This window comes from Lichenostomus cassidix, chromosome 6, assembly GCF_008360975.1.
Source record: "Lichenostomus cassidix isolate B80296 chromosome 6, HeHo_3.0, whole genome shotgun sequence".
Classification (NCBI taxonomy): Eukaryota; Metazoa; Chordata; class Aves; order Passeriformes; family Meliphagidae; genus Lichenostomus; species Lichenostomus cassidix.
In genome coordinates this window covers 21,330,203-21,357,096 of record NC_139487.1, presented here as the reverse complement: position 1 = coordinate 21,357,096, position 26,894 = coordinate 21,330,203, and the positions used below count along the sequence as shown (strand labels likewise).

The 26,894-nt window shown below is 39.7% G+C and overlaps 1 long non-coding RNA gene across 2 annotated transcripts in view; it reads right to left on the bottom strand.

Annotated features, from left to right (window-relative positions):
- The window catches only part of LOC146435464 (uncharacterized), a 111,925-nt gene that overhangs the window by 39,216 nt on the left and 45,815 nt on the right, over positions 1–26,894 (bottom strand). Inside the window, exons 1-3 of one of the 2 annotated variants that reach the window (XR_014853242.1) lie at positions 20,493–20,827; positions 20,301–20,368; positions 18,032–18,211 (exon numbers count right to left, since the gene is read on the bottom strand). This is a non-coding gene — a long non-coding RNA (uncharacterized LOC146435464). Of the gene's footprint in view, positions 1–18,031; positions 18,212–18,465; positions 18,534–20,300; positions 20,369–20,492 lie in introns of those variants that run through there. The other variant, XR_014853241.1, reaches the window with a different exon arrangement.

Here is a 26,894-nt window from a genome sequence, read left to right as displayed (position 1 = left end):
ATTCTAATTAAAAGAAATCAAAAGCTCTTCCCTATTCACTTGCCTTAATCTCTCACAAAGTTATGAGGCAGGATGCCTAGACTGACCATTCCAGCGATGTGCACTGCCCTAGACACCTCTTAGCAGTGCTGACTCTGGCTTCAGCCAGGGACAAGATGCTAGGAGTGAGCCCTCAGCCTGTGGCACTTTGGGGAAAGCATCCGAGAAGAGGATAATTTTGTGCACAGCTGCAATGACATTTTGACAGCCCTATGTGTGTGTTTAACTGATCCTGCACTGACATATGCATTATTGAGGGAGAATTGTCTGATTTTACAATGGAAAGAGGAGGCAGTTTTTAGCTCTTGAAGAGGGCTCTTCCACTGTGAAGTGGGCTGAGGGAAAGAGCCACAGAGCCATCTTTCAGCAGGGCTCAGACACTGCTCAAAGAAGTAATGTGCAGTGACATGAGCCTGACTCCAGCAGGAAGCATCAGGCATATGTCCGTGCATTTACTTGCACTGCCACTGAAAGGGAATTCTTTCCAGTATGACACAGTAGTCTACTGAAAGCATTTATCTTAAGAGTTGCACATTTTTAAGTATCATTGCTCATTCTAAATTAGAGCTCTCATTTTGATAGGCAACAGAAGAATATGCATGCCTTCAATAAATACATATCACAAAAGTCTACATAGAAGATCATGCAAGCTCTGACATGCCCAGGTGAAGGCTCATGAATACACTGGCTATCAAACCTCAGTCTCAATTACAGTATGTGTGAAAGATTGGTATCAAAATTCAGACAGCTTTGTCATTTATTAATATGATCTTAGTAAGGGCTTGTTGGCTCAGATATATTTTGTTATCTGCAGTTCTTTGCTTTTGGTTAATGAATATGCTGTTGAACTCATGAGTGTCTTTCCAGTAAGAGCAGTATTTTTACTTCAGTTCTCAAGGACTGCAATAGCACCATCAACCAGCAAGAAACCTTTTTTAAAGGGAACATTTGATAAGGGAACATTGATAAATAGGACAGAACTGCTCCTCTTCAATGCCTGTATCAGCACTGCTACCTCTAGAACCTGTCCTGTCTTACGACCCAGTCTTCTGCATTTCCTTCGTGTATTGCAGTCTTAACCTCAGAGACATCTTATTTATACTTCTGGTTTATACCTCACGGTACCCCATCAAGTAGGTTCAAGTTGTCCTTAACCTCACTGGCAGGTGTTCTAACATCCCTATCCTGCAGATGCTATGAGTCATACAAGCTTATTCAAAAAGTGAAAGATTTGTGGGAATTTCCCCAGGAATGTAGTTACATCCACCATTAATATTGCAATACCATTAAATACACTTGAACACTTTTGGGAAGACAACGTCAAAATGAGTAGCTATTCTTCTATAACACTTGTCTTACCACAATGCCATTTGTTCTACACTCCATAGGCTTTATATGTATGCTCAGCATAACACATAACCATGGTTTCCTAATTTCTCACCCAAATTAACCACATGGTGCCAAAACACAGTAAGAGGAGTCATTTGAAAAAGCATGAGTCAACCCAGAACTATCCTAAGTCTGATTTTATGAAAGTAATGAGCAATAGTGAAGAATGAAACTTTGTTCTGTTAGAGTTCTGTAGACAAAACTGATTCTGCTGCCTTCAGATAAAGAGCAGTATTATTTGTTTTGAACTTGTTGCTGGGTGCAACAACATTCCAGGCTATGGCAAAGGAAGAGTGTGTTGCATGGAAAGCTGTTTTTTCCCTTTTCTGTTAAACTGTGAAATAGAAGTGGAAGTCTAGGGTGTGGGAAGATTTGAGGAACCTAGCAGAAAAACTTGTTTTCTCACTTACCTTTGCACCACTTCCCTAAATAGCCTTTTATCCAGATCAGCTCATTCCAGTTTGCTGGGACGTGATTTTGTAGGACTTTGTTCTACAGTACAAGTGCAGATACTGTAAGCCTGGGCTCTGAAGCCTCTGGTTTAGCTGCTGAAGTGTATGTGGTCTGCTACCCAACCCACTCTCCTCAACCCCAGCTCTCCTTAACAATTTTCCTACATCCAGCCTTTTCCTCCAAACCTATGCAGCTGTAATAAGGTATTTTAAATACAAATATAGAAGAAAGATGACAAGACAGATTGCCGCATACATTAATCATGCCAAAAATTTATGACATTTTTGGAGCAGGTTCCCAAAACACATGGAAGTCTGGGTTGTCTACTTTCTGATGTATTGCTTCTGTCCCATGGCTTGAGTTTAGCAACCTGCCTTTCAGGTTAAGATAAGCTTTTCAGATTCAGATAATCTTTTTGACTTATCATCAAGGCCCCTACACCTTGTTGTTTGTTGTTCACCAAGACATACTTTGTCTCAAAGTGAGAGTTACCATGATATGGTGTACTTCAAGAACAGTTTCAAGGAACAGTGGGAAGAGACCAAGGTAATGAATACAGTAGCAATTTCTTTTCATTATAAAATATTTTTTTTTATAATTTATTATGCCCGTCATGGAGTATGCAGCCTGGTAGCTAGTTTGCATCTCTAGTTAAACCAATACAGCTCATCTGAGTCTGTTAAACTACTAGTTTACCATTTTTATGCTTCTCTTTTTTTTTTCCCTCCATTGGAATAACCTTCACCTCCAACTATCATTAGGAATTGATGGCCGTAAGTTTTCCCATGCTTATTTGGACATGTTTCAAATGACTTATGAATAAATTAAGTTCCCCACACACGAAGTCCCATTGCTTAAGAAATCTCAGTGTACTGCTGGAAACAATCCTGGCTGGATGGGAAGATGAAACTGATTATTTAATAGAAGTTTTCCAACTCTCCCAGTTTTTCACCCTGTGGGCACAATGCTTTGAACTGGACAACTTCAGAAGTTTAATGAAATTTCTCCTACTTATATCACGGCTAAATCTAGCTCTTCAACAAGAAAGCAGTTTGTTGTTCATGAGCAATACCTTTTGCCTTTAAAGGCTAGTCAAAGTGTTTTTCAAACATTGCTTCAAGAGGCAATGAAAGGATTTTAGAAGGATTGGAATAAATCAAATAGTAGTGTTCCCAAATTGGAGCCAATTTTTTTTTCTAGTCCGCACTAAAGCAAAATTCACCATGATGTAAATGGCAGGTTTGCTTGGGTGAGGCAAGCTTACTGGCCTATGCATGGAAACTAACGAACAATTTCTATATTTAAGGGTGTCTTTCCATGACAAAGACAGCTAAGAAGGCAGGTTTATCATTTGACACACATAAAAAGGAAGGTTTTATGGACAATTCTGTAAGAACAAACACTCATTATTGAGTTAGTTAGTAAATAATAATGATAACAGCATCAGACTGGTGACTGCCATCAATGAGTAACGAGCTTATGCTCTTTGTGTATATATTATTAGATTTTCTGTGCTCATCAGAAATTGAATGTAGCTTTGTTCACTACATATGTCTTCATATTGCAATCAATATAATGGCACACTTTTCATAGACATCAGACTTTAATATTAATTTGCTCTTATTTATACATCACAGAAAGACACAGAACATATTCACTTCTATGATAAAGCCTTCATTCAAAATAAAGTACGGTTATATCATCACTGGGGTTAAGAAGATTTTATGTTTACTACTCAAAAGATTAATGGGTCACTCAAGCATTTACATTCTCATACATTTTTATGACAGTGCTATGAAGTAAATTTGATGTATGTTCAGAAGAGAATGATAGGTTTAAATGTCTAACAGCTGCTCTTTTGAATTTCAGCAATGTTTTAAGTGTTGCTACCATTTAGCACTTCCACCATTCACTGCAATTTACTGTTTGCCTGCATTAGTTATTTTTGTTTGCACAGGAAGACAAAGGGAAAGAATTAGGTGCAGTGTAGAAACAGTTCTAGTTCCTTTAAGCCACCTGAATCTAATCAATCTTACGGCAAGCACAAGGAAAAAACACCACTTTTCAGTGTGTTTATTGAAAGACTTCACTGAAAAAGCATGTTGAGCTGTGTGCCCATATACACACCCTTTCCTGGATCTAGTTTGAAGCTTATTCCATGCTTTGAAATGCATTTGATATCCCCTGTATCGCAAAACCAGTTTTGATAAGTAAACAACCCAGAGGGGGGCTGATTTCAGCAAAACAGCCCATTGAAATTGCATGGAGTTGGGAGTGGCAGTAGCAGCAGGAAGTTCTGGTCTTTTAGCTCCAATCAACTGAAACAGCTTCAAATGCTGCTGTAGCCTTTTCCTATGTGACACATACAACACTAAATGCCATGCACTGGGTACACTTCACTTAAGACAAGACTGTTTAACACAGCAGGGAAACATGGTTCTCTAATCACCCCCTACTATGAACCAGAGCCAACACAGGGGCAATTAAATAAGAAAGATCAGAATGTCACTACAGGCAAGAACAAGCTGTGTCAGGGGACAGGGCAGTCATCATTAGGGACCACACAGATCTGCTTCCACCAGCTTTTGTGAATCCTTACTCCATATATAGCGTCAGTTGTTTCACGAGTACCTGTAGACTATAGCAGGCCTCCCAGTGAATGCAGGAGGAGTGGGTAGAGCAGGCAGCTGGGGATGCTGTACAAAACCTTTCTCCGGCCCACTCCACACTGCATACAGAGACTCAGTTCTGTGATGAAGTGACATGTGTGACCACACATTCTCATTTGTCCCCATTTTGAAGAGGGCTTAGTTCACCCCTTAGTCAGGGTTTCACAACTGCCTCATTATGTGAGCAAGGAAAAGACAACCACGCTGAATTCCAAAAGCAGCCAATAAATCTTTCAGAAGCCTAATTTTATTTTAGGAATGGTGCCGCAGGCAAGACTTGTGTGGCTTAGAAACAGAAAATGTTTAAAATACTTGCTAAAGTTCTGTAAACCTGGTTTAGCCAGTTTCTGCTCTGTGTTACACTATTCTGAAGAGACTTAAACCTTAATGGTTTCATCAAGTTGGCAAATAGAAAGAATACTTTGAGACTTATAGGAGACACAGGCTCTTGTTAAGTCTCAGGTTATCATTACAACACACTTATTTCATACTCAACTTTCTGACTGCCTGGAGGAATTTCGTCAAAGAATGACTGACTCTAACAGAGTTCTGAAATTACACGGTAGAGTTCATCACCCATGCTACCATCACTTTCTGGTCATGCAGAACAGAAAACACAATCCTGGTAAATACCAACTATGCACCTTGCTGGGTTGGTTCTAACCTTCCTAACAAGGTTTTCACCATTCCAAGCCATGTTACTCTACTCAGTGACATCCTCTGGTCCAAGAACAGTTTGCAGAAAAGCAGTCATAACAATTAGCTTTAGTCCCTGGCCCCTCACAGCACCTCAAATCCCTCAACACCTGGTCCATCATTAGAAATCCAAAACAAGAATCCTGTGCCTTCTGTAGAGGCAATCTGTGACTAGATATCATGTCTCAGAGCAAGGCACTTGGCCATGTGGGAGGTAAAGCAGAAAATTACTTTTTAACTCTACAGCAAGTCTTGATGCTTTTGGGATGTGAGAAAGAATTAAAGGGGAAAAGGGAAAAATAAAACCTAAGACAATATTTTTTATAATATGGAAACTAAGGGAGGGTGGAGTAGACAGTTTATTTATCATTCTCTAAGTGATGTGCATCTGAGAAGACTCTCAGTCCAACAACATTAGCAGCTGTCCAAAAACCTATGAAATTTAAAGAAAAAAAGGAGAAAAAGTCTTGTGAGTTTTAGATGCTTCAGAGGACTGAGGGCCAGCTGACTCAGGCATGCAGAGTGAAGTAACTCACAACTACAGAACAGAAGTAACACAAAAGAACCACCCATTGTGATCTGGATTCCGGCTAAGCAAAGCTTTGAAATAATCCACACAGCAGGGAGAAAAGAAAAAAGATGCAGAAGAAGTTTATATATATCCAGTACAGATAAACTGACTGCTTAAGACATTCTAAGTAAAGCATACAAAAATTTGGTCATTGAAATTATTGATCACTCTGTCTAAATGCATTGTCCCTTGTTTCCCTATGCTTGGGGCTTCTGCTGCAAACAGTGAGGCTGATGATGCTCTTCCAGTTTTCTTACATATTGATGAATGGTTTTAAAGCATTTTTTTGGAGTCAAGATGTCAGCAGAAATACAAATTCATAAGTTATTTAGTATATGGCATTATGTCTAAGGAATAACTCACTCCAATAGAAAAATTGGGACAATCAACTCCCTTAAGTTTGTAAAAATGCTCCAACCAAGCTTTCCCCCACACATATTTTCCAGAAGAGATTAATTTCCATGATGAATTATTAAATAATTTTTAATAATAAAAATTATAAGTTAGATTAAAAATAAAAAATGGTAAGTTAGGTTAACATTAAATTCCATTAACGTGAATTTGGAAAAAAAAAATCCCAATATGATTTTTGAATGATTTCATTTCCAGGGTCAGATTCAGTATTTTTTTCTCTTAAACCTTTATTATGCAGGCAACTGTCTCTGAAATTAATTTTTAAAATATATTAAAAACCCTAATCACAAATTTGTATTATTGTTTCTATTCAGTAAATCAGAAACAGCCTCTCATTATTATAATGATATTGTTTAGCAGTATTTTCTTCTGTATATAGATTAGTTGCCCAATTTCTCCAAACATGCTTCATTATGACTAATAAAAAACCCAGATAAATAAGTGTAGATACACAAATTAGGAAAAATACAATGTTATTAATGTTATTTTAATTTATACTCCCAAGAAAACTTACAGCAAGGTATAAATTTACTTGCTGAAGAAAATAAATGAAAGGATGATTTAACTCTAATAAGAATTACACTCTGATGTACAGATGCAGGGATGAGCAATTTCGGCTAGAGCATCATTAACCATGTACGCTAACACTTGTTTGTACTTATAGCTAGACATGAATTTATTTTAAAAACCCCCAAGAACTCATTTCAGCATCCAAACACATGCTTAGTGCCCCCTAAAGATGGTGTGTTTAAGTGCTCAATAGCAGTGGATTATCCACATGCTTAAGATCAAGCCCAAGTGAGTGCTTTTCTGAATTCAAGTCAAAATGTGATTCCGTCACAGGCTTAGTTTGTGCTTCTGCACTGCATGAGGAGTGGAGTGGGGAGATGTGGAACCAGAGTGCCTCGTCTTTCATAATTTCATATCAGGGCTGTGAATTGTGTCAGTCCTTGAACTCCTGGGGCAGAAATGGGAGGATTTGGCTCTAGAAGGAGGACAGACACAGCAAGCGCACAAGCGTGCCTCACCCACTGCTTGACAGCCAGCAGAACTAGACTGATAGATATGCACTTAAAAGCAGAGGTGGGATCAAGATGTAAAGCACAGCACACCGAGATCAGTGTCAGCACTCTGCATGCAAATGTGTAGTGCCTGCAACTGATACAGTGCCATGCACAGCTGCAATTCTTTGTGTGCTTCTTTGCAAGAGCATACCACAGGTAATCCCACATGAAAATTGCCTATGCAAAACAAATATGCAAAAAGTGAATGTATATTTGCATACATATAAAGATCAAAAACAGTGTCATACAATTTTTTTGAGCCATGTAATGAGTCACTGAAGTGCCACGAGTAGAAGGCAGGAGTCCTTCCTCAAGTGCATCTAGATATACCCTACCACAGTCTCTCTCATCTACTTGATCTGAAGCTGAACAAGTAGGGATTGCACACCCGTGTTCTCTTTGAGGTCTTCAGACACCACAGATGGTCCTTATATCCTACAGACCCTAGGAAACTAGCCTAGGCCCAATAGCTCAGTTGAGGCTCTTCTCTCTCACTTCATTACCCCAAACATGTTTTTTGGTTTCCATGTTTCATACTACCCTGATGTTTTCCTTAAAGACAACTGACAGATCAGAGACAGCAAATACTTGCCTCTGTAAGCACAGAGAAGGAGGGAGTGAGTAAACACGTACTCTTCTCCACTTGGTGGGGTCAGAAAGGTATTTCCAAAAGACAAGAAATGAAATTCACTAATTTCGACATCCAACACAATCTTTTGATGACTCTGGAATAGCTGGAGTGAATCATCTAAGCTGTAAGGAAGCTTTAGCTTTGTTCTAAATTGCTCTGAAGTTTGTGCCAGACTTTGCAACTGCAAAGTGAAAACAAAGTGGATCTAAAACCCTGCAAGTCAGAATATTTTGGTTTTACATTCCCTTCTCTAGGCTGGTATGATGCAAAGATACTGATCAGTCTAGAATTACTCACTAATTTTTATATACTTCTGAATAGTCTTTACAGAATTAGAAACCTAAGACATTTAATCTAGTTACAATGAGTCCTTTGTTGTCAGCAGCTATTTATAGGCTTGTGTTTTTACCATTATCTATACAAAACATTTTCAATCATAAGAACAGGCAGCATTCATTTTAGCTTTTGGCCGTTTCTCATACCTCACTGATATTCCTGACCTGCCTTTAGACTAGCAGCACCATACCTTTACATTTTTTACTTTGGGAAAGGTCTCTCCTTTGGAGCCTATAGAAGAAACATCCTGGGACAAAATAAAAAACACTCCAGACTCAAAGCTTCAGCTTTCAGACTGTGGCCAGCATTAAAGACTGGATTATACAGCTAGAAAAGTCACAAATAAAGAGACATCTCTGACAGTCTTGAATTAATTCTTACAGAGAAGGAAAATCTATGTTACAGCACTTTCTAAAAGCCTTCACAGGAAAGGAATATTTATGGAAGCCTCCAGAAAAAGCATTTTAAAACATGACTGTACTTCCATTGAAATTAATGATACAAAAACCTTTTGACCCCAGGAATATGACTTCAATGTCTGTAAATAAAACATAACTGTAGGTAGTTATACAATATAAGTGATGCCATTTTCCCTTTATCTAATGAAATTAATCTGTTCATACTGTGTTTTAAGGAAACTCTTCTGCAGTTGTTTCTTCCCACTGTATTGTATTTTGTTTCATTTCTAGTCCTCTCAGGAACCACTTCTAGAGTCTGCCTAAATATTTATTTGTTTCAGGCAAGAAAGAACTGCGCACCAACAATTCTGCTTTATCATCTCCTCCCAAGTTAAGATTATTCTGATTTACAAAGCTAGTTCATCAAAGATTACAACAGCAGAAAGTTGTTCTGAGCATGCATGCTGTGAAATACTAATAAAAGAAGGCTCAGGCAGAGCTAACACACAGAACATGGAGCAGATGCATCAAATGCATAAGGAGAATGTCCATGATGGGAAAAGGCTCTCTAAAACATGCCAGTGCTCTTTGGCACTTTAGAGACTCTGGGCCACAGTCTGGCCCCTGCACAACTGTGTTTCACCCAGAGGGCTGGGGGACAGCACCAGCAGCTGTAGAGGCCCTTGCACCATCCTGTGTTTGCAAGAGGGGACAGTGGCTCAGAGCACTTTCAAAGCCATGACTTTTCTGACCTGTCTTGGGTAGCAGAAGGAGCTCGGTCAGTAAACCTTTGTTTTAATTCTTATTACTGACACATGAAAATGTTTTCTGCTAGTTGCCTCAAAGAAAAGCAAAAAGAAATGAGAGCAGACACAAGCTTTTCTAGCATTATTTGTTAATATTTTTTGGCAGCTGCACGTATACTACTCTCTTGCTGTGACCATAATCGAAGCCTAATGTTGCTCCCAAGGAATGCTGTGGCAGTATTCCCACCGACTGCACTGCAAGCAGATTTGGGGCCTTTGTTTGGTCAAAGCTGTTCCAGATGGAGTCCAGAGGATTCCCACCCGGCATTCCAGTTGTAAAGAATGACTCTGCCTTTCTTTTCCAATAGGACTTTTCTGACTTCAGGTACAGTTGACCTGTTAGGATCAATAGTGGAAATGACCCACTACCATTGTGCAGGATGACCCCTTGGGAGAGAAAGATAATACCACTTTTTATTACCTGCATACCTATCTAATCAATGTTAAGGTGGTTACATTTGGTGTAATTCAGTTTAATGTCGTATATATTGAAAGGGTTTTTGCTGGTCGCAGGAATGTAGCTGCTCATAGGATAGAAATATAATTATAGTATACCAATGGAACATACTTTTGAAGAATGTGAACACATAAATCCTAGTTACTGGTGTTCCTACCCACATGAAACCATACCAGGAGTATAATGCAGGAAAAATATAGGCTACCCGAAAAGGAAATCTTACAATCACAAAAGGGGAAATTCTCTAGCTCTTCTAGGATCTTTCACGATTAAAAATTGGTTAGAAACTTATAGTTGCATTTCACTTCATGAAGTACTAATATTTTCTGTCACTATTAGTAAGCTATTAGCCTGGCAGTAATTTTTGTGACCAGCTGAAGTGGTACTAGTTGTCAGACAACAGATGTGCAGAAATAGCAAGCTCTCTGGTACATTCTATTTCAAAAATCACTGGTCACTTCTGAAAATTTATTATCATTATATATTAAATTGAAACAAAACTTTCCCTCCCTTGACTTTGTTAGTAACTCACTGCTGATCTATGGCTCTAATTTTGTAAGCAAGCTGATGTCTGTTCATGCAAGTAGGACTTTTGAGCAAAGACTGCAAATTTAGGCCAGTAGAAAAATAACCACCCAAGTTACCACAATACCCAGCTTGAAAGTTTGGTCCAAAGTATTTGATTTAACAATACCATAAAGCATTGCCAAGCTCGCAATTTAGATGAGAAGATTCACCAAATCATGCATAGGAGTTTTTCAAATCCATACTTATTTAGAAACTTCCTGGACAAGAAACTAAACTTTGTCCTCCCTAATGTTAAATGGCTGAGCCTGTGCAGGCCCAAAGCCAAGCACCCTGATCAGTATTCTACTGAGAAACACTGTGACACCCGTGAAGAATCCATTGGCACGAGGCACCTGCATGCTTAGATGGAAGATTTCTTGATGGGGATGGGTGCTTTTACAGGACCCTGATACCTTTGGTACAGACTGCAATCACCAGCTTGAGAATGTCTTTCATAAATCCAGGTTTTCTAGTCCTGGTCAGTTTAGAAACCAGATAGACCTCAAACACTGTTAATGTTTTCTACGAACAATTATGCTAAAATGTAACCCTTTAGTTAAATTTCATTATGGCATGCATTGAGGAACAATTGCACATACCAAGCAAATTATTTAGGCATTCCTGTAACACATCTAATGTTCTTGTGCATTGAATCAACAATCTGAGAAAAACAGCAGTTCTGACCAATTATGGGGAGAGGAAAGCAAAACAATTAATATATGGGCTTTATTTTCTCTTGAATAATTGTATATGTACCTGTTTGCAGAGGTGCCTCATTGTCTTGGTTACTTTGCAAGACTAGAAAATACATATAAGCTTACAAAAGCTGACAGACAGCAGGGGTTGTGGGAGTGGAACAACTTTATTTTTCTACAATCACTATTATTCACAGAAATAGGCTTGTTTGCTTGTTTCTGAGTATCTTGGGAGCAATGATTAAAAACAAACCCAACAATATTTTCTTGTAAGGTTCTGAAGCAGACAGTCTTCCTTTGACTTCACCAGACACTCAACTGCGCATTGAGTAAAGTTGGTGATTGCCTCCAAGTGACACAGCAGTGAACCAGACTTTGCAACCAAGAAGGAAAAATAACTGTAATGCCTTATGAGTTTCCAAAACCTGTCCAACAGTTTTGCCTATGTTAATGCACATTTTGCCTATGTTAATGCACATTTTCATCTAACAAAAGATAAGCAAGGAGCAGAAAAAGTACACATAAGGTATGTGATGCTTTTGTGTTCAGCAGGAAAATTCGTATGACATTTTCTCCCTTCTGTTTTCTCAGTGAGTGAGTGAAAGCTTGTGCATGTTTGTCAGACTGGCCCTCCATTAAATGTCTCTTCATGGAAATAAGGGGATATTTATGCACAGTGACTAATGAATGGATGCATTCCAGCATCTGCTATTGTGTATTTCCTGTAAAGTCATTTATTATTCTATCTAACAAACACAGTGTTCTTGGGTTGATGCTTAAGATTAATGAGGCATTTACTCCTATTCAAGAAACAAGTTCAGAAGACACATTTTCTCCCATTCAGCTGTGCTGATAGTTTAATTAATGCCATTAATACATATAAGTCACCAAGAACTGTTTTATGGTAACAGTGAGGGGAAACTGGCAAAGCAAGGAAATTTCAGAGGTAAAGCTACAACATAACACTTCTCTTTGTTTCCAGGTAGTACAGGATTCTCCAGACAGCATGTGATCTTACATACTACATGAGTAACAAAACCCCAAGATGTAATGAACTGAGGTAATGACAGAATATCAGTCTTAACTCTCTGCTTGTGTGGGCTTAGTCAAACCCTTAATGTGATTTCATTACAAATATATTTTTATGTAGATCCATGTCATATTCCCCCCACACACCCCTAGAATCAGAGGCAAAAAGAAAGAAAATGCCATCTTATTGAAATATAAGAGTTGATACTGTATACCATAACCAATGCTATGGTCTATGGTTTAAAGATATATTAGGAGAACTTTTCAAAGTGTGTACTGTTTCACTGATACAACTGGAGGAATGTAACAGCTCTTTCAGTGCTCCTACCCTTTTTTTTACTCAAGTTTCTGCATGGTGCATTTTTTTAGTTAGGGAGGCCTAATTTCCAGGCCCACTTAGGCCAGCATGGAAAGCTTGCTGCAAACTGGAATGTCACTGGGTTCACATTCCAGAAACAGAGAACGGGAAAACAAGGAGTGAGCATGGAAATATGCAAGTGTAAAGGAGAGGATAGAAAACAAAAATATAATGCAAAGGTGGCACTTAACGGGACTTCACAACCCTGGTTCCAGAAGAAAACAAAACATAAAGGTACACCACTCAGGCATCAAAACACAGGCCTTCTCACTCTGAGGCCTTAGCTAAAGCTAAATTTTCAACCATAGACTTATGACTGGGTTAATCTCCTCTCTATTTTCACCCAAAGTGATCATCTAATGATCCCCACAGATGCATAGAATATGCACAAGAAGCACCTTGAAGACATCATTCTTACTGAAATAGAATAGTGGTGCAATAAAACCTATTGATGATTCAGAGAAGCAAAGGCAATAACACGCACACAATATTACAGCTCTAGACAGCTGCTTGCGGAGCTTCAAGAGACAGTGCACTGGTTTAATTTGCTTGAGCCTCCTAATTACAACTTTTCTTTCCTCCCTTTCAGTTTTTATCTCAGGACTAGTAACAGGAAAAGAAACTAACACAACAAGAAAGCCCTAAGCCAAACAGGCTTTCAACATTATTTTAACTCTCCAAACAAGAGAAAAACGCAAATCAAAGGACAACTGGTACTGCTCATAGAGGAGCGCTAGAGCTCAGTGTGCCCAGGCTGCTGGCAGTGCTGTGCAGTGCTTTGTCACCACACAGCTTTGCCACTTGAGCTAACACCTTCTGAAAGGCACTCCCAGTCTGCAGTAGACAACTCCAGGTACATGGATGGATGTTGAGTTTGCTGTAGTGCCTGGTAGAACAAGGAACTCCTGGAGAGTTGTACAGACAAAAGCCCATTACCTGCTCTGAGTATTAGTGCACTTCCTTACATAAATCAACATAGCCCAATAGGATAAAAAAGAGGCCTTGAAGGAGACATTTAGGTCTTCAAGAAATATTTCTAAAACTTATCCTTCACTTAACAGTTTTGCTCATAGTGAAAATTCAGTGATTAACAACAGAATAGTGTATGAACATATTCATTACTTATAAAAACACTACTTCTCCCCAGCCAACTCAGCCAGAAGCTCTGAAATGGCCACAATATTGTAGTAAACACCTCAGTGTGAAACAGTGATGCTGTCAACAGGTGTAAGGACATGCTATGGACAGCTAGGGAGTAAGACCTGCTAGACAGGCACTGGGCATACAGACATCACCCATCCCTTATTGTGGGAGTAATACAGATAGAATTACACGTCTTCTGTCCTGAGAATAAAATATAACACATAATCTAACTCTCAGTGTCATTAAAGACAACAAACCTATTATTTAAATTTACTACTCCAAGTTGTTTGTAAGGAGTTTGATCAACAGCCTCAAGAAATGTAGAATTTTTTCCTGCAAGGGTTTCCTAATGCTTAGTCTGCAGCTGTTAGCATTGGATTTCAAGACACACTGTACTAAACTGTATTAGGCATGTGAAAGGACTTTCATTCCTCATTAGCTGCGCATAAGAAAGGATTGTAACTTTTAAAAAGAACTGAGCAGCTTTGTAAAAAACTTGAATTTCGCTCTAACAAAAATCATACTTGTTAAAACTTTTTTTATTCCCTGCTGAACTATGCTTCAACTCAAAGCAAATAAAGTCATCAGTTGACTCCATTCTATTAGAGGACAGCATTTAGAGAGAGAGAGGGGAAAAAAGAAATAAAAAAGAATCCAATAGGTCTTTGAACAGTGGTCTCTTGTCTGTCACATCAAGACATGGCTTCTACTTCACACACTATTGACCATGAAAAGCAATTTTGCGACTTTTGAAGACCCATCACAAAAAAAATGGGCGCGAGAGAAAACTTTTCTTGAAATGTCAAGGATGGGGGGCTGACTGCTCCCATCTCCTATGATTAATGACTTGTGGCCTTATTGTGTAGGGGCTGCTAATTAGCTTCAGACTGATTAAAGCTGCAGAATGCAAAATTCAGCTTGATAAACCTGCACAGCCCCCATTCCCCACCTCAAACAAGCCTGGCGTAGAAACTCTGGCATCTAGTTTTGTGGTAAAAACACTGTCATTGGAACTAATGTAATCCCAAGTGACTCAGGATTCACCTACTAGAAACTTGAATTGCAGTGTTTTTCTGTATAGTTATTTTTCAGTCCTGTCCTAGTTATCTGCTTTTCATCTGAAAACTTGCTTCACGCTTTGAGTAAGCAGACATCATACACTAACAAATCTTAGTCAAGACCATCTAAAATTTAGTTAAAAAGTAAAACAAAATATCAGGAGGATACTTTTAATCTTCCATTATCTAGTTATTAACAAATGAGAGCAAGTTCATTAAAATGCTTCTAAAAAGTTGTGCACGACATTTTGGATGTTCTTTATAGATGCATTTAAAAAGAGAGCACAAAAGTGGGAGTTCCTAAATTGTTATTGCCTAACATTCTGACCACCTGCTTTACTGGAATACATGCTAAACCCTTTATATGGTAATAATCACTTGCCAAAGAGGTGGAAGTGTAGTACACAGGGAGTTTCAATCCCTTCTGCCATGACCCCCCTCCTTCTCTCCTCCCAGTCTTGGATTAAATCTGCTTGTTAAATTGATCTTCACATGGAAAAGCATTACATTCCACTAACACAGGAAGGTTGCAAATACTTATGCCAGATTTTTAACACTAACCTCATCAAACTGATGCACTACAACATAAGGCTGATTAGCTTAATAACTGATTACTCGTCCTCTGGGCACTAGCAACCAAAATTAGAAACTTTAGCAGCTCATATAACAAAGTAATATGAGCTTATTTTTCAGATACCTACAGTTCCAAGAGGGAAGAGAAAAAAAATATTTCTAGGCTAGTACCAAAGAAGGCAAGTTTCTTGGTTTTGGTGGGATGGATTGAAATGTTAATAATTTCCTCTCTACTAAATAATACCTAGATAAAAAGACCATGTAAGTATCTGTGCAGAAAGATAAATTAACCAAATGATCATATATGAATTATTTTTTAAATTCAAATGTATACAAGTCTGAACCCTATCAACCCATGAGCTGCTTGAATTCAAGAGGCTTCCTTTCATGCTCTGGATTTCCCAGAGCATCCTTTACTTGTGCCACCCATTACTCACTTGCATTGCTCTATGCCCACAGGGCCCCTGTTACAACAGGTACTGCATGCTGTGAAGTGAAAAGACAGTAGTACCTCAAAAGAGTAAGTTCCAGTATTGCAAAAATACTTCCACACGAGTAACTGTAGCAGCCCTTGCCAACAGGAGAGTTTGTAGAGGTAGTGCTAAATTTATGATGAAAGGCAACAGGTGGCCATTGGAAATAGAGGCAATGCAGGGAAAAGGGCATCATCCATAGCCTCTTTCAGGTCCCCAACAGGAAGCCTAAATTTATGCCTAACTTGAAGCATGCAAGCAATCCCTTTGAAGCCAGCAGTAACCAGATTTTTAAGTACTTGTGTGTCTATGCATTTATTTTCACTGTAATTATACAGCATATACACTGTGTGGTGTAAACACTAACAGGCCAACCTCAGCATTCTGTAAGGTAGCACAGTTCCTCCAGCATCAATATATTGCTCAAGACCTGGGATTTAACTTATTGTTTATAAGCATTTTTCTATGCCTTACCCTGTTTCTTTTTTGCCTTGTTTTGCTTTCAGCAAGGCTCTTTGTAGTGTCATAACTCAAGATCTTTCTAGTCAGACTTTGTTTGTAAAACCTCTATTGTTTCAGAACAATGGAATTGTGACCTGTTTGAAGGCAGGACTGCAATCAGGGCCCTCTCCGTACTTTCTCAGGGTGCACTTTGTAACAAAGTGAATAGACCACACAGCCCTATTGATGTCAGCCAGGAGGGGAAAAATAGGCTCCCTCAATAAATCTCAACATAAATCTTCTTGCCCTATCTCACCATCTGTAAGAATTCACCTAAAGCACAAGATTAATAAGCAGAACAAGTATCACCAAGCCTAAAAGATTGAAATACTGCTTGCAGACCAAAATGGATTTGTTTCATACTTAAGGCAGTTTTGGGAAATTCACAGGCATAGAAAGCAACAGGTGGAAACATAGCTTGGGCCAAGACAAAGTGAATGAGATTGACCCTAGCATCATGAATATGCTTCACTCTTCTGTGTCAGTTCCCTGCTATAAATTTCCGCAGTGACAGGTTTGTGGCTTCTGTTGCTTTCTATCACTGATGACTTTGGTCTTCTAACTGTGCCTCCAATGTTACAGAACAATTAACCATACAGCACAAGTATTAGCAGTGAAATGGCCACAACATTTTTCCTTATCTGAAAGTGCCACATTCTGTAGTTCCAGTTTTGAAGGTCAGGTAAGGGTTGCTTAGAAGAAGTTAAGGTTGACTGTGCCCCTTCTGAAATACTCTTCTAGTCACTTGTCAGTAGCACTCACCCTCATTCAGCTTTACATACTTTTTGTTATATGTTAAGGACATAAAGTAAAAGTCAAAGAAATCACTACAGAAAAGAGAAGTAAAGAGAAGGGTTTTTCTTAACTTCAGTGGAAAAAGCCTTCACATATTGACTAGGTGTATCCCAGGCAGTTAAAACATGTGCATTCAATATAAATTTTCATTATCATTCATGAAAGAAGAAAAAAAAAAAGCCAGAGCAAGCACTAAAACAAGCAAACAAATGCAGCCTCCAACCTAATTGCAAAAGTGTTTGTGGGAACACTGAAAGCACTTCAGAGCAGTGCTACCTTTTTGTCCAGTGTCAATACAGCTTCTAGCACAGCAGGGTTCTAGACTGTGACCAAGTCTTTCAAATAGTGCTGCATTCAGCAACACATAAAGCCAGCTAAAGCCAAGTTATTTCTAAATTCAAATTATTATTTGTGTTTTTAAGCATTCACTCCATTTTGACAGCAATAAAATCCTTCTATAATGTCTTCCATCCAAGCAGAGCATATTAAAGCGCTTTGCAACAAATTGCTGGTTAAAATGTGAAAAAGAAATTTAATTCTTGCAATGGAAGGCAAAAGATCCCATCTCGGTCAAGTCCTGCTAGAGGGAAAAAACTCCTGTAAATTCATCCAGACTAAGAGCATGACAAAAAAAAATTATAGTTCTGCTGAGTCAAGGCATATTTATCATATATATTCTTATATAGCAAATTCCAGGCAATTTATTATACTGCTGGCTAGAAAACACTTTAACTTAAAATGATTGTTCAGGTACCATTAGTAAAATTGCACACTTATTGGTAATACAAACTATCAACATCAGATCGACATTTGTAGATCTGTAGCAGCTGACCTGGTCATACCTACTCAATGACTAACCACTCTGAATGAGTGAAATACTAAGGGGGCAAAACATCCCTGTGAAGCAAGCACTCACCTTGGATATTCTCAACAGAAAAGAAGGAGAGCAATCAAACGGAGCTCCTTACGTGTGAGGCATGCAGGGGACCAGCCTAGAGGTGAAGTAAGGCAGCTAGATCCACTGCTGTTGCTCCAGGACCTGGGAAGATAAGGAGTTGTCCACACAGCAACTTTCATGAGGAATTCTTTCATTTCTCTGTGTCAAAAATACATGGAAAAAAATTAGGAACCTTAAAAGAGCTCAACTATGACATCCTTCCTCTCACTTCCTCGAGATAGGAAAACCTATTCACAACATCCACAATCTATTCATTTAGTAGCACTGAAACTATTAAAAATGAGTAAAAATTTAATTACATGTATTTTAAAATCCCACTTCTAGTAAAACTAGAATAACTATGCTTTGCTCTAGCATAAAACATTTTACAAGGTACCATAAAGCAACCCTACCATGCACAGACAATGCCTTTGCACCCCAGTGTTATGCAAAATACTCTGTTAATCCACCTCGCTCCTTTTATAGTCTGATGATTGGTTCAACAGCTGAGTATCAGCATCAAATCAGCTCCGGTGTCCTCGTTAACACCTTCATTCACTGCGGCTACAGGGCATAGGCTGATTGCCTGAGCACTGAATGGATGGCAGCAACACCCAGCTGCCACTGCTCCTGAATTCAGAGAGAGGGCCTGTGAAAGGCTATAAGCACAACTGGAGTTCAGGGGATGCTGCAGTACCATAGAAGAAGGTAAGGTAGGGTGGGGCCAGAGGTCCAGCTGCCCAGGCATCCCCATTTCTACTGAGATACTGTGTGGCAAGTTAATTGTGGCAATTGAGAAGTGAATATGTTTATATCTATGTTAGAGTTTGTGTGTCCCAAGCACGACACATCAGCCAGGTAGCTAAGAAGTCCGAAGTTACAACTTGAGAGACAAGAGTGTAGAGGTATGAGAGGAGGCTCGAGGGAAAAGAACTTGAGAACAGACCTGAGGATGTGAAGACCTGTGCTGACAGGTCAAAACAATACACTCACATGATGCTTCTGTTTAACAAATTAAGATACCTGAAAAGAGACTGGATACTGTGTAATAAATCTAATTACTGGACATCTATAAGAGTGTATTAGGGTCAACCAGGTTAGCATCAGAAATAATTACAGGTCCAACAATGAGACCATCACAATCTACAGACACTCTTGAGGCAATAATCATACAATGGTTTGGTTTGAAAGTGACCTTTAAGGTCCTTTATTTCTAAATCCTCTACTGTGGACAGGGACACCTTCCACTGCTCAGAGCCCTACCCAATCTGGTCTTGAACACTTCCATGGATGGGGCATCCACAGCTTCTCTGGGCAACCTGTTCTAGATACTATGTTTTGTTAGACAAATCAGGTGTAAGGGCGGCAAGGTTTGAACATACAAACTTTTGTTTGATGGCATGAAGGATTTAAAAATCACTTCCATGGGCAAACCTGGCTTCTTTGAATATGATGCACAAAACTTAGGAGAAATAAATTTCTTATTGCATGATATAAACCAGTTCTCCCAAGCTAGGTCATAACTGATTGAGGGACATCCGGAGCTTCTATATCCACTTAACAACTAGGAAATTATTTATGGTGTACTACAAAGCTACCCAAACCAAAAACACTGTATTTTAGATGCTGTATAAAAATTAGTGCCCTGGGATGTGTGTGGGAAATAACCAGAACTTAAAGTTGGTAATTAAAATTATTAATAACAGCAAAAAAAATATATCCAGTCTCCAAGCAAGTCATCATAATGCTTAATAATTGATTGTAATTTCCTGTAATAAATACTAATGAATTCATTTATAAAGTAATGTAGCTTTATATGTTTATTCACTTTCCTAAGAAATATTTGTGTTGGTGTTATGTCAACAATTTAATACACTAAAATAATTTATAATTATTTATTAGTAGTTTCAACACTTCTTAATAAAAAGCAGTTGTTTCACATAAATACCAAAGCAATCTTCAGAGCACATCTGTGTCCCCAGCAAGCACTCAGTCTGGCTTGTGAGTCCTTTTACCATCTGTGAGCCTGCAGGATGAAACTGCACCAGCCAGCTGAAGGTCCCAAACAGCAGAATGAGCAGGCCTGCAGGGAGGACCTTGCCATAACCTGGGATTTACCAACATCCAGTCTCCAGAGCCAAACATTTCCACTGGGAAGAGATTCAGTCACTCCTCACCAAGAAAATCATCCCTCCATGCTGAGTTAGTAGCTCTGAATAATCTCTCCCACCCCTATACAATTTCCTACCTTTCTGAAGTCTGTCCACATACTGCTTCCTCTTCTAAGACAGCATTCCTCTTCCTCCATTAACTTTGCTACGGATGCAAATATTTATGACAGCTTTTTCAACTCAGCTGTTTGATTCATCTGTGAAGGTTACTGGGTCCTACATTAACCTCTTTTGTGCCATATGGGATGTATATCTCCCCCTGCACTCACATTCCTGATGTGGAGTGTCCCTCAGCAAGAGTGGCAGCAATAAGCAGGCAGTGCCCTCTGTGGAGCTCCAGGAATGTGAGTGCAGGCAGTTCCTGCAGGGCAAGGGGACACAAATCTCCTGCCTGCTGTGGGCCCAGAGCTTATGGTGAGGCCAGCTGGTCACCTTTTCACTGTGCACGCTGCGAGGGAGATGCTGCCCTGCATAGGAAATGCAAACCTACAATCCCTGGCTCTAGGATCAAGGTCATTGTGTGATCAGCACCATCCTGCCTAGTACCTGGGATGGAATCAGGACTGCACCAGGTGTTGTCCCTCTAGGCACAAAAGATCACATCTAGAATAGCACTAGTAGGGATGGTGGTGAAGGACGTGGTAAATAGGCCACATCAAAACACAAAGCACCTGGATCTCCACTCCTGTCTCCTAGGGTCACCTCAGAAGGTTCAGACTGTACCTGAGTTGCACAGTGGTCTACATGCCCTTTCTCATGCCCCTATTATGACCAGCTGACAATGCCTTCACAGTACTGTTTTATCTGATTCATCTCCCAGCTGTTCATCTTCCTGATTTATGCCATCAGCACCAGTGCCTGGTTAGCAAATGGAACAAAAGAGTGGGGATTCACACTGTCTTTCTAAGGTTTATGACTGCTGACATGCCTTTTTTATTTCTCTGAACTTGACATCCTGGGCACACTCACTGCCTGCATGTTTTGCCAGGCATCTCCATGGTGTCCAGTGATAACTATTTGTCCTCTCATTTAAAGGGAATTATGGATCTGACTCAGAAGGTTCAGTACACACAGTATAGGTTGATGTGAGTCAAGGAACAGATCTTACCTCAGCCCAAAGCACAGAAGTATACTGAGAACTTTCAACACACACACTAGCCTGTTCTTGATTCCAAGCAAAAGACAAAGTCCTGGGATGGCAGTAGCCAGGCCTCTTCGTCACAAGAGCAGTGTGACAAGAGCTCAATATTATCCTAAGTGCTTCCCCTGTTCTTTGAAAAGGGCAGGTCTTGATACAACCACCAAGACATCATGAAGAGATGCAAAATTTACCACCTCAAGGTGCCTCAGGGGGTACTGCAACGCAGTCGTTGCAAAAAGGAGGAAGCTAAACCCAAGAAGCTCAGACCTGGGACAAGTTTTTATAACTGCATGGCTGCCATTCTGCTTGCACCTTTGCTTAAATGTGGAGCTCTACAGGATAAGGTTAAGAGCTGGGCTCTGTGGCTGACTATTCTAGCAGACACAGAGCTCCTGTGGGCTGTGCTGAAAGAAACACAAGGAGTAAAGGAATTAGACTGTATTGTAGGTCAAGAGCCAGTTTTGGTGGAGTGTTAATCTCCAAGAGTATCATTGCCAAAGTCACTTCTCAATGTAGCAGTTCAAGAGACATCCTCTGTCTTAGGACCCGAGGCTAACCTATTTGATGTCACACTACAAGTAGAGCAGGTGCTGGGTTTGCAATGTATATTTGATGTCTAGTGTTGAAAAGTGAATTGATTGAAATGCTGTCAGGCTGCATTTTGAATGATTGCACTACTAATGTCACCTAGAGGCAACTTGATGGACATTCTGCCATACATAGAATACAGTAGGCTGGAAATCATCATTTGCAAATCATCACCTTTAAAAGTACAACAACCAATTCAGCTGAAAATAAAAAAGAACTGGAAACATGTTGAAGAAACATTAACCTGAGGAAGTGAGCAAATTTGGAACACCAAATATTTAGGCTCATGGATTTATCATTAAGGGAATTTTCAGCCAACTGTATTTCTTTTTGGGGTGTTGCATTTCAAAACCTGTGTTTTGTTTGATAATGTAATTCCACCACAGGAAATCTAATCAGTTTTTACAGATATACATTTGGGGTTTTGTTCATTTATGAAAGTAGTTTCACAAAATCTGTCATTATATTCAAACATGACAAAATGAAGAGTAGAACACTGGCATATTTTTGAAAGGATATGGGGATTTAGCTAACTAATTTGCATTTAGATTAATAAGAATTTAGTATTTAAATTCTACAGTTGATCATATAAATCACAGTTTTGACCTGTGTTTCCTTGCTCTGACACTAGCCTGGGTTAGAGTTTATAAACATTCATGTCATAGCACAGAGGTAGGGAAGATTTTCTTATTTCCAGTGTCTACTGTTCTCCATAGAAGTAGAATTCTGCAATTAATTTTACATAAATCTGGAGATTAATTCTAGCAATGTGGTAAAACCATTGGCTAATAGGTGCTCTCAGAACCAACATGCCAGAAAGAGGAAGAAGCAGGACTAAGGAAATTTGAGTATTTCACCAGAGTCATCTGCTATTGTCAGCTTATGTTAGCTAGTCGGCAATAATGCTGAAGCCTTTCTTCAAGTATCTTCTATCATATTTTCTGAGAAATTTGGTATGAATTTACTGTGAGTGTATTCTTTTAGAAAACAACAGAAACTGGGATAAAAGATAGATGTCCAACTGTTTCATTTAAAAATTCTGTGGGGTTTTTCTTCATATACCACTGTATTTATATATATATCCCCAAATATATTATGCTCTCCTCGAGCATTATACATTGAACAGAATACAGCATCTCATCTAGAAGAATATTTCAAATTCTATGTAAATTTGGCACTGCACCAGGGAAACTCTATCCCTTCCACTAACAAATGGGGACAGGAAGCCATTTTGAATCTGCACAAAGTCACACAGCAAGTTAAAGAGTTCTGTTTCTACTGAAAACAAAAAAGATTCCATGTTAAAGCAGGCTCTGTTTATACAGTTGCAAAACCAAGCAGAATCAGGAACAGACTTCTCCTCCAGCCCCTTGAAAACTCACTGCTCATGGTACCATGTGTAGCAGTGAGATGTTCAAGCAGACCCTGCTTTTTGTGAGCAAGGAACATGGAACAGGGCCATGAAAAGGGCAGACCTTGACTAAAGACAAGCTGGCTGGGAGCTCTCCTGCTGCATTGCACACATCAATCCCAAATGGGGCCACTCATCAAGGAGCAGAAAGAGCAGGGCTTCTCCAAGGAGAGAAGAAGCTAGAAAATAAAGGGTACTTGAGTGAAGCCCCACATTGCCTGAACAGGACTGGCCTGGTGATTGTAATCAGGTCCACTGACTAGTCCCAGACTAGGGGAGACAAAGGGTCAATGGCAGCATCCTCCCTGGAAGCACAATCAAGAGAGAAGGCTGAAAATGGGTTTGTGACATAGCTCTAAGGTATGTCCAGAATACAGGACAGGAGACAAAGTTACCTTGTGGGGCAGGTCTAGAGTCCACCCCAGAGAGCCAGTCAGCAAGCCAGAGCAATGGATGCATGGCACTGGGACACCTATAACTTGGCTTAGAGAACACCACACTGCTCAGGGCTGAGTTGGCCTGGACCTACAGGCAGGGGCTGTGGGACAGGGCCTCAGGTGAGAGTCACCAGAGCTCTTAAGGCCAGTCAGGGCTTCATACAACACAACCTATACTTTGGAAGGAGATGGGAGTCTAAAGCCCTGTTAAAGCAAGAAATGTCACTGCTTTAACCTTTAATAAAAATACATACCTGCTCTTATGCTGAAAGGCTAGCATCCGGCCAACAAAAGATCAGGTGTTTCTTCAACACCGGATATAACCTTCCATATAGGCATGTGTTGGGGCAAAAGAAGTTCTGCTCAAAGGGTGATGGGCAGCCTTTCCTCTTACATTGCTGTGTAGACTGCAAAAAACAGTGTAATGAAGAAAAGTTTAAATATATAAATATTTACATAAGAAACAGATTAAAAAAAAAAGTACACAGATTTATTTTTTCTTCCTCTCTCTAAATTGAGCCTTAAACCATCAACTCCTATTAAAAAATGGGTAAAAGTCTTAAATGAGTAAATGGCAGGTTCCTTAGCCTGTGCATCATTTTAAACATAAAATTAATGTATTCTAAGAGAATCTAACAATATTTAGAAATTAGCTGGCTGCCTGATTATTGAGAGTTTGTATGCACACTCTTTTATTTCACTGATCTGCTCTTTCAACATCAGGAATGGTAACACTCTGGGAATTGTTTACTCAAGATCAGTGTGGTTCAAGTGTTACTTAGGATCTCAGTAAGCATTTCTCGGGTTTTAAATGTTTAGTCCCTGGGGAGAAGTGAAAATGACAGCAGGAAGAATCTGGGGTACTAAGTCCTGCTGAAGCTGGCACTTGATGACAGGAGGGGAATGAACACACCAGGCACGACATTTTATGATAGAGCAAACAGGGAAGTTTGTATTAGATTGTATCAACTTCTGCACTGTCTTGAGCACATCTGAAAGAAAAGAAACAAACTGCTGAAAGTTACAGGGTACAAAAGCAAGAAGAGTGCATGGAGAGCAGAAAGTTGAGAATATGCGTAAAATGGAAATAAACAGTAGGGGAAAAAGAGACTTGTCACCTCTCACATGACAACAATTCTAAGTGATGGCTTTGCAGTTCAGATGAGAAAGAGCTTGTTCCTTCCTCCCTCGCCCTCAGGCCCACCAGAGGGAGACACTTCACCCGGGGGGGATGGCTTTGACATCTGATGATCTGAGCGTCACGTCAGAAAGATGAATAGAGTAATTTTCTCTGAAGTAAAACAGCCAACAATGACAGGTAGGGGGTGTGGAGGTAGTGTGCAAATCTGTCTTAGGTTGGCCTAGAATATTAGAACTGCATCTGCCACATGAGGAAGTGATGTCCCATAAGAAATGCTAAGAGCCATGGATTCGTATTTGCAGAAAGCTGACATCAGGTTGTTTCAGAGCTGTCAGCCCTCTGTGGGCAAACTGATTGATCCACGGGTACAAGCAGCCCGGCTCTGAGCACTTATGCAGAGTTGGGACATGCAGACACTGGCAAACATCTTGCTGTGGGTTAGCTGCTTCCAAAGCTATAGAGATGTTCTATGTGGTCAGGGTCCTGCCCTCCTAGGCAGTGCTACTGAGCACAAAGAGCAGACCTTTATTTCCTGCTGCCATCACTTGCCATCGATCAAAGCTACAGCAGGGTGATAACCCACTGCAGAACAGAAAGGCTGTAATACACTCTTCCAGGAAGACAAATGCTTTCGGAGGCTTACCTATAGCTATAACATAGCCTTCCATCCATCCATCTGTCCCAGCACTTAGACACAAGTTGGCTTAGTAAGGATTCAACAGCAACAGACAGTTTACTCTCCCTTCCAGATGTGCTGCTCTCTTCCTCAGTAGGTCAAAGTCCTCTACCCAAACTGCAGCCATTTCTGGGAAATGCCACTGGGAACAGCAATGCCTGCCTCTCCCATGTTACCTTCACAATATAATTGTAAATCTGCAACACTCTAAGCAGGCCACAAATTCCACAGGCCAAACTGTAAACACTGCAGGAATTCGAGGTCCTTGACATTTCACGGAAAGCAAAGCTGTGAGACTGAGGAAAACAAGCTAAAGGCTAAGTTAAGATATGTCTACCAGCTCCTAAGAAGGATCAGTTCAAATAAGGAGCTGCAGTCACAATTTCCTGCTTGATTGTCACTTTCTTCCAGTGAAGAAATAGTCTGCAACTGGCCCTTGTCAGGAACAAATTACTTTCCCTTCACTGCCAAGTCAGCTCCACATGCCCTGCACAGAAGAGAAGCAGCACTGCAAAAAGCCAGTTTTCCCCAGAGGTTATGAACTACACAGGCTGGTAATCTGTACAGATCGTTTTAAAAGGGTAACTTACCCTGCATTTACTAACAGGAGTAAAGGGGTAAGTGTGAGTTTTGTTTTAAATTAATTGAAAAAAAAAAATCTACCACGCAATATTTTGCATAGGAATTCTCATCAGTGAAAATTTTTAATCCCCTGAGAGCGAGCTCTAGGGATGGCTAAGACAGAATCTAAATCCAACCGTAAAAGAAATGTGGTGAAAGCATATGGGTATTTTAGCTTATATTTTCCGATAGAGCCAATTTGTACAAATAAAAAAAGTTAATTAAAATTAATTACAAAGAAAAGTGTTTTCAGACGTACCATTTTCAGACTTCCATTTTGTTTGCTTTTAGTGTGGGTAAGATACAATAAGCATTCTGCTTAGGCCTTCCTCACTTCATTCTTTCAAAACATGTTATGTGTGCGAGAAAAAGGGAAAATCATCAACAATGAGGGTCCCAAGCGCAGGGTACTCACACTGGAGGGCCATTTGGAGTTTATTCTATGGCACAGTCTAAGAGTCCTTATTCAGCAGTTAAAATCAATAGTAACTTCACTGGAAAAGGCATGGCTGTCAAAGTTCAGGATTCTGAGGAAACTGTTTTAAAATATTGAAAATAAAATCACTAAAGCAGTGATGTAAGCTTTAAATTAATTCCATTTCAAGAAGACTTCGAATGTAGATTTCCTAGTTTCTCAATTAGAAGGTGTACTTTGG